This window comes from Pleurodeles waltl, chromosome 8 (assembly GCF_031143425.1).
Source record: "Pleurodeles waltl isolate 20211129_DDA chromosome 8, aPleWal1.hap1.20221129, whole genome shotgun sequence".
Taxonomy (NCBI): domain Eukaryota; kingdom Metazoa; phylum Chordata; class Amphibia; order Caudata; family Salamandridae; genus Pleurodeles; species Pleurodeles waltl.
The window spans coordinates 507,841,575-507,851,057 of record NC_090447.1 but is presented as its reverse complement, the minus strand read 5'-3'; positions in this window follow the sequence as shown (position 1 = coordinate 507,851,057).

Genomic DNA, 9,483 nt, shown 5'->3' with positions numbered 1-9,483 from the left:
GCACTCACAAAGTCCGGGGAATTGGCCCTGAACAATGTGGGGGCACCTTGGCTAGTGCCAGGGTGCCCTCACACTAAGTAACTTTGCACCTAACCTTTACCAGGTAAAGGTTAGACATATAGGCTACTTATAAGTTACTTAAGTGCAGTGTAAAATGGCTGTGAAATAACGTGGACGTTATTTCACTCAGGCTGCAGTGGCAGGCCTGTGTAAGAATTGTCAGAGCTCCCTATGGGTGGCAAAAGAAATGCTGCAGCCCATAGGGATCTCCTGGAACCCCAATACCCTGGGTACCTCAGTACCATATACTAGGGAATTATAAGGGTGTTCCAGTAAGCCAGTGTAAATTGGTAAAATTGGTCACTAGCCTGTTAGTGACAATTTGAAAGAAATGAGAGAGCATAACCACTGAGGTTCTGGTTAGCAGAGCCTCAGTGAGACAGTTAGGCACCACACAGGGAACACATACATATAGGCCACAAACTTATGAGCACTGGGGTCCTGGTTAGCAGGGTCCCAGTGACACATAACAAACATACTGAAAACATAGGGTTTTCACTATGAGCACTGGGCCCTGGCTAGCAGGATCCCAGTGAGACAGTGAAAACACCCTGACATACACTCACAAACAGGCCAAAAGTGGGGCTAACAAGGCTAGAAAGAGGCTACTTTCTCACAGCTGGATCTCTGGTCGGACCACCTTTTACGTATCTCTGGAATGATCCTCTGGGTGATTACTAGGAAGTTCACCTTCTACAGGATACTGGTCTAGATCTTGTTTTCTAGCTCTCTGGAACTGTGAAGGAGACCTTCCGAAACAGGTGGTTTATATGGGACACATACTTCAATCAGGAGCTCCAGGTCCTTCTCTGAGAATTTGACCTTCCTCTTTTGCTCCCTGAGTCCTTGTTCCCATCTTCTGTGGACATGTTCTGCTCCGGGAATGGTGTGGTAGACTTGCAGTAGTGAGGCAGGAGCTCTCCTTACTTCTAGCACCTTCCTGGCCTTCTTGGTAGTGGCTACACCCTATATTTGTAAACTTCCTGGTCTGACATCATCATTGTACATTAAAAAATGTGACTTTTCCTAATTTGCAATTTTCTATTAGGAAATCGCAATTTGTGATTTCCGAAATTGTGATTCCTTAATTGCAAAGTGAATCCATAGGAACTGCTATTAGTGGAACTGTGTAAAAAAGTACCATCTTGCTTGGCATGTTACCCCCATAATTCACTGTATATATTTTGTTTTAGTGTATCTGCCAGCCAGGGCCCCAGTGCTCATAAGTGTGCCCTGTATGTGTTCCCTGTGTGATGACTAACTGTCTCACTGAGGCTCTGCTAACCAGAACCTCAGTGGTTATGCTCTCTCTGCTTTCCAAATTGTCACTATCAGGCTAGTGACCAATTTCACCAATTCACATTGGCATACTGGAACACCCTTATAATTCCCTAGTATATGGTACTGAGGTACCCAGGGTATTGGGGTTCCAGGAGATCCCTATGGGCTGCAGCATTTCTTTTGCCACCCATAGGGAGCTCTGACAATTCTTACACAGGCCTGCCACTGCAGCCTGAGTGAAATAATGTCCACGTTATTTCACAGCCACTTACCACTGCACTGAAGTAACTTATAAGTCACCTATATGTCTAACCTTCACCTGGTGACGGTTGGGTGCAAAGTTACTTAGTGTGTGGGCACCCTGGCAATAGCCAAGGTGTCCCCAAATCGTTCAGGGCAAATTCCCCGGACTTTGTGAGTGCGGGGACACCATTTCACATGTGCACTATATATAGGTCACTACCTATGTATAGCGTCACAATGGTAACTCCGAACATGGCCATGTAACATGTCTAAGATCATGGAATTGTCACCCCAATGCCATTCTGGCATTGGGGAGACAATTCCATGGTCCCCTGAGTCTCTAGCACAGACCTGGGTACTGCCAAACTGCCTTTCCCGGGGTTTCACTGCAGCTGCTGCTGCTGCCAACCCCTCAGACAGGTTTCTGCCCTCCTGGGATCCAGCCAGGCCTGGCCCAGGAAGGCAGAACAAAGGACTTCCTCAGAGAGAGGGTGTTACACCCTCTCCCTTTGGAAAAAGGTGTCAGGGCTGGGGAGGAGTAGCCTCCCCCAGCCTCTGGGAATGCTTTGATGGGCACAGATGGTGCCCATCTCTGCATAAGCCAGTCTACACCGGTTCAGGGATCCCCCAGCCCTGCTCTGGTGTGAAACTGGACAAAGGAAAGGGGAGTGACCACTCCCCTGACCTGCACATCCCAGGGGAGGTGCCCAGAGCTCCTCCAGCGTGCCCCAGACCTCTGCCATCTTGGATTCAGAGGTGTGCTGGCACACTGGACTGCTCTGAGTGGCCAGGGCCAGCAGGTGACGTCAGAGACTCCTTCTGATAGGCTCTTACCTGTGTTACTAGCCTATCCTCCTTCCTAGGTAGCCAAACCTCCTTTTCTGGCTATTTAGGGTCTCTGCCTTGGGGAATTCTTCAGATACCGAATGCAAGAGCTCATCAGAGTTCCTCTGCATCTCCCTCATCACCTTCTGCCAAAGGATCGACCGCTGACTGCTCAGGACGCCTGCAAAACCGCAACAAAGTAGCAAAGACGACTACTGCAACCTTGTATCGCTTCACCCTGCCGGCTTTCTCGACTGTTTCCTGGCGGTGCATGCTCTGGGGGTAGCCTGCCTCCTTCTTGCACCAGGAGCTCTGAAGAAATCTCCAGTGGGTCGACGGAATCTCCCCCCTGGAACCGCAGGCAACAAAAGACTGCATCACCAGTCCTCTGGGTCCCCTCTCAGCACAACGAGCGTGGTCCCTGGAACTCAGCAACTCTGTCCAAGTGACTCCCACAGTCCAGTGACTCTTCAGTCCAAGTTTGGTGGAGGTAAGTCCTTGCCTCCCCACGCTAAACTGCATTGCTGGGTACCGCGTGATTTGCAGCTGCTCCGGCTCCTGTGCACTCTTCCAGGATTTCCTTTGTGCACAGCCAAGCCTGGGTCCCCGACACTCTAACCTGCAGTGCACAACCTTCTGAGTTGTCCTCCGGCGTCGTGGGACTCCCTTTTGTGACTTCGTGTGGACTTCAGTTCACTCCTCTTCCAAATGCCTGTTCCGGTAATTCTGTGGGTGCTGGCCTGCTTCTGTGAGGGCTCCCTGACTTGCTGGGCACCCCCTCTGTCTCCTCATCCAAGTGGCGACATCCTGGTCCCTCCTGGGCCACAGCAGCATCCAAAAACCCTAACTGCAACCCTTGCAGCTAGCAAGGCTTGTTTGCGGTCTTTCTGTGTGGGAACACCTCTGCAAGCTTCTTCACGACGTTTTGACATTTATCCTCCAAAGGGGAAGTTCCTAGCCCTCTTTGTTCTTGCAGAAACCAAAGCTTCTTCCATCCGGTGGCAGCTTCTTTGCACCCTCAGCTGGCATTTCCTGGGCATCTGCCCACTCTCGACATTGTTGCGACTCTTGGACTTGGTCCCCTTGTTTCACAGGTACTCAGGTCCAGAAATCCACTGTTGTTGCTTTGCTGGTGTTGGTCTTCCTTGCAGAAACCCCCTATCACGACTTCTGTGCTCTCTGGGGGTTATAGGTGCACTTTACACCTACTATTCAGGGTCTTGGGGTGGGCTATTTTTCTAACCCTCACTGTTTTCTTACAGCCCCAGCGACCCTCTACAAGCTCACATAGGTTTGGGGTCCATTTGTGGTTCGCATTCCACTTTTGGAGTATATGGTTTGTGTTGCCCCTATACCTATGTGCTCCTATTGCAATGTACTGTAACTTTACATTGCTTGCATTACTTCCTTTTGCTATTACTGCATATTTTTGGTATTGTGTACATATATCTTGTGTATATTTGGCATCCTCATACTGAGGGTACTCACTGAGATACTTTTGGCATATTGTCATAAAAATAAAGTACCTTTATTTTTAGTATATCTGTGTATTGTGTTTTCTTATGATATTGTGCATATGACACCAGTGGTATAGTAGGAGCTTTGCATGTCTCCTAGTTCAGCCTAAGCTGCTCTGCTATAGCTACCTTCTATCAGCCTAAGCTGCTAGAAACACCTCTTCTACACTAATAAGGGATAACTGGACCTGGTACAGAGTGTAAGTACCCCTTGGTACCCACTACAAGCCAGGCCAGCCTCCTACAAACTGGCAATTACATACATACGGTTTTGCGATTCCCAAACAGAGATTTCTATGAATTCGCAATTTGGAAAATGGAAATCCATTTTTGCATAGGTATGGCCCTCAGTGTGCAGCCTTTGATCAAGAATTGCTAGAACCCCGAGTTTGTAAGCAGTGTACATTTCCAGAAAGTGACAAGCACTAACCTAAACCAACATGTAAACAGTTTTCCTCTATTCCTAATTGGAACACAGAGCTCTGAGACACTTGTTTTCTTTTGGGATCAAGAACTGTTTCCATACTAGACAGTTTGCTACTTTTTATGGATCATTTCTGCCAGTTTCCTGGTCTCTGGGATCAGTAAATTTCCAAAAAATAATGATTGCAAAAAAATATGCAATTCTGGTTTTACTGCTATCATTTTCCTGTCGTTTCTTGCTGTTCTGTTGTGTGTGTGATTGTGTACTTTTTATTGGTTGATCAATGTACTTATTACAGATCTATATTTGCATATTTCTGATGTATTATTAATATGTTGTATATTTACCAAAACTCAAAGCTCTGTTGGAACCTTTAAATATTTACAGCAACTGGGATTCTTGTATTACGCTGCACTCCGGCTCAAGCTAACATCCTTTGAGCTAGAACCTGAGTGGTTGTTTACACTTGCCTGGAGAATCAAAGACTCTTGGGAGGCTAACATTCTATTGCAGTCTGAGTACCCAGTGTCCTGGTTAAAGGAGCTGCATGTAAACTCAACTTACATACTGTGAGACTGAATCTACTCAAATGGTTGCAAATTTGTATTAACCCACATGAGGATGCTGAGTGAAGGAAGAAACCACAAACAGTCTAGGAAAGGAAAAGGCAGTGCTACAAGGATGAAACACATGATCACCACGTGTGAGTGGGAAAAAAGTGCGGAGCGCTGCTGCTAGTGGCAGAGCAGACTTCTCCTGCCATCCTTCTAGCTGGCCATCCAGATAGTCAGATACCCTGGTCGGAAGGCGGATGAGGCAGATGAAGCGGATGAGATGAGTTGCAACGCTGAAGCAGAAATGCTGGCCGCCGTAACCACGAGTGACAAGGTTGGTGGAGCACATCACTGTTTCATTTCCTTGTAGGCACTGAGGGGTCTGTTTGGAGTTAGTTGCCTGCCTCTTCTTTCTGTGAGTGCCATCTTGCAAGGGCTCTGACCTTCTTTGAAATCAATTTATGCTTATATATTTCTCCTGTCTTAAGTTGCCTCATTACGTTACCAGTAGTACTCTCTCCCCAGGGGAGCCCGGTTTGTTTTTCAGTTCACTTACCTACTTTTTGCTGTCTTTGTGCTGCAAACGCCTGAACCAGGCACACCCCGGACATGACCCTCTCCATGACGGGCTACTTAATCAACTATACAGCGTGTCCGCGTTGTGTGTGACAAGTTTGGCCGACTCATCACTGTTTCGTTTCCTTGTAAGCACTGAGGTGCGGGTTTGGAGTTGCCTGGCCCATTTTTCTGTGGGTGCCATCTTGCGAGGGCTCTGACCCTCTTTTAATAATTTTATTCTTTTATCTTTTTCCTTTCTTAAGTTACCTTATTGATTATGTTACCAGTAGTACTTTCTCCCTAGGGGAGCCTAGTGTCAGAGTAAGGGGTTCTGGACCCTTGCTTGTTTTTCAGTTCACCTACCCATTTTTTGTTGTCTTCGTGCTGCAAAAGTGCCTGAACCAGAACACAACCCAGGACACACCCCTCTCCATGATGGGCTACCTAATCAATTACACAGCGCATCCATGCAGTTTAGGCCCATATTTATACTTTTTGACGCAAAACTGCGCTAACGCAGTTTTGCGTCAAAAAGATTAGCGCCGGCTAACGCCATTCTGAAGCGCCATGCGGGCGCCGTATTTAAGCAATGACGTTAGCCGACGTTAGCCGCCGGCGCTGCCTGGTGTGCGTTGAAAAAAACGACGTACACCAGGCAGCGCCGGAGTAGGGGGATATGGAGCTTGGGCGTGAAAAAATGGGGCAAGTCAGGCTGAGGCAAATTTTTCACCTCAACCCGATTTGCGCCATTTTTTCCCACTCCCAACCCCCATAGAAATGACTCCTGTCTTAGCAAAGACAGGAGTCATGCCCCCTTGCCCAATGGCCATGCCCAGGGGACTTCTGTCCCCTGGGCATGGTCATTGGGCATAGTGGCATGTAGGGGGGCACGAATCAGGCCCCCCTATGCCACAAAAAAAAAAAAAAAAATATACTTACCAGAACTTACCTTATTGTCCCTGGGATGGGTCCCTCCAGCCTTGGGTGTCCTCCTGGGGTGGGCAAGGGTGACAGGGGGTGTCCCTGGGGGCATGGGAGGGCACCTCTGGGCTCCTTCCGAGCCCACAGGTCCCTTAACGCCTGCCTTTTCCAGGCGCTAAAAAACGGCGCAAAAGCGGCCGTACGTCATTTTTTTTGACCCGCCCACTCCCGGGCGTGAATTTTGCCCGGGAGTGTAAATACGGCGCACATGCCGCGGAGTCACTTTTTTAGACGGGAACGCCTACCTTGCATATAATTAACGCAAAGTAGGTGTCCACGCTAAAAAAGGACGCAAACTCCATGGACTTTGGCGCTAGACGCGTCTAACGCCAAAGTATAAATATGGAGTTAGTTTTGCGTCGGAATTGCGTAAAAAAAAACGACGCAATTCCGGCGCATACGGAGTATAAATATGCCCCTTAATCTTTCTTGTCCAGTCACGAAAGTTGTACTCCAGAGAGGAGTTATTGGCATTAATAGTTTATACAATACTGGGGACTGCTCTAAGCTAAATTTGCTGTATGTCTCTAATTCTACCCAGATGCTCTTTCAACAATGTCAACTTGAGTTATGCTTTAGGAACCCTCTAGTTAAGGCTACACCTGATAATACTTTGAAAAATGCTGGAAGCTATGCTGCAACCGCCAAAAGTCGCAAAATCTCTCCAATCCTGATTACTTCACAATCTTTAATAAAGCACCACTTTGAATTTGCTGCCTTTTTTTAAACCAACAGCAATGTGACCTAACTTTCGTTACAGAAACCTGGGCAGACCCCTCGTCTGAACTGGAACTGGCAGTGGCTGTGCCTCCAGGATATTCCATCCTGAGATTAGACAGAGCTCACAAATGGTTGGAGGACTGGCTGTCGTTTTTAGGAATACTATAGCCACTACCTTCTCGCCTACCTCCACTAATGAATGTGAAGCACTATACTTCAGTAAAGAATTAAATAAAAATCAGTCCTCCAACGGGTTGCTGGCCTACTGCCCTCCTGGACCTAGAGGCCCATTTTGTCCAGCTATTGCAACTCTTCTGGAATCAGTCTCTTTAAAAAAATGATTTCAATGTGCTTGGCGATCTTAACTTTCATCTAGAAAATCTGCAAGATCGAAATACAGAATCACTAGTTGATAGATTATCAGGCCTTGGCCTCTCCCAAACTGTAGCTGACTCCACTCATCTTGTAGGGCACACTCTCAACAGTATCTTTACAAACAATCAAGGCATTATCAATATTGGCCTCTGAGAATGCTGCTTTGGAGCTCCTGAACGGCAGGGCTTGCTGAGAGTGCAATAGCCACTAAGATAGTAGGACCTGCACCAGGGGCTACTATGAGAAGAGTGCATATCCTTCCATTACACCGGGAGGCTGGTAAGGGGTTGCAGGAGGGTGGACTCAGTGCCAGTTATCTTGAGAGGGCTAAGGAGAGTGTGCCAGTTAATGAATCTCGTGTGGTCCCAAATTGCAAAAATAAATCCCCCCCATACAGCAATCCATTAAAGACTGTCCTTTTTCAGACACTATCTGAGAGGGGGAATCACCCTGTTAATAAGGGCTGCTCTGGCTTCGATAATGGACCGGGGACTGACTGGTCTACTCTTGACATCCCCATTGGTAACCTGGCCACTTCTGAGTCATTAAGGGTCTGCTGCTTAGACAATCAAACTGCTGCTAGTTGTGGAGATAATGGCTCACTGATATTGGCTCTTGGAGTGTCAGGGGGAGATATTTTAAAGTGTGCTAAAGCTTCTGGATACTTACTTTGCCAGGTGGGGTTACCAACTGTGGGAGCAATGAAAGCTAGGCATGTCGCGTTGTGTGAGCGAAATCAAAGATTGACAAGCAGCAGGTACCTGTAGGCACCCAACAGGAGCTTTACAAGGCTCAAGAGGCTCTTGCGGCCCTCTTTTCTCTCTCAGAGGCTGGCAGCCAATCAAAGGCTGAAGAGGAGAATGTGGAGCAGATGGCTGGGTCTCAAGGCACACAGAGTGAGGGGTCACCTCTGCTGTATATTTCCACTACTCGACTTCGAACAGTTCTCCAGACAGACATGGTTGGACAGACTGCAGGGCCCAGTGTTACCAGTATCACACTCTTTACTGGGCAGCTGGGGGTGCTGCTGTCGCAGGTTTTAGAAACTGGCACCTTAGATCCGGATCCGTCTGGCGAAAAGGAAGAGCTACTATACAGTCCTGATGATGTACTGCTCGCCCCGACAAGTGAGCAGAGTTGAGGTAAGGCCTGGCAAATGGGAAGAATCAGCTGGGATGAGCCAAAGTTAACGATCTCTTCCAGAGATTTACGAGTTAATAAAGACCCTCAGAGATGAGAATCGCAAGGACAATCTCTCTTTCAAAAAATCTCACTTAAAGATGTAAGTGGTCCTTTGACAGCTGTCAAGAAATATCGATATCCTGCAGACCCTTGCTATAGCAGTTAAAGAGAAACAGAACAGTTTGGCACAGTAAAACCAGGATAACCATTCTTAGATTGAGCTTTAGGGTTCTAAACCTGCTCAGCAGCTGCCTCGAGTGGAGAACATGGAAAATCGCCTCCGCAAGAATAATTTACAGCTTTTGGAGGGGCCAGAAGACAAGGAAGGAGAAGACACTCAATCTGTGCTTGTTTCATTGTTTCAACCTGCATTCCCACAGCTCACTGACTGGGTTCTAGAAAGTACTGTTCAGAGGGCACACAAAACTAGCAGCAGTGGAGTTCGAGAGTCCCAATATTCACAGGCTATTTTGATTTATGTAGGCAATTTCATTCTAGACCAAGTTATTTATCATGCTGCCCATCCTAGAGCACCGGTTAGGGCACTTGTTAATTAATTTTGTGTAAGGTCTGACTTTTGTATAGAAACAGTCACCCGCAGGTGGCAGCTACGTTCGTTCATTATGGACTTACAGAGACAGGGGGGCAACTGTATTTTTCGCTTGAGGCTGCTACACTGAAAATTAGCTATCAGGGCAGGAATTATTACTGCAGTGATGCGGTTCAGGCTATGCGCCTGATGGATCGATGGTTAAAGTCTCCT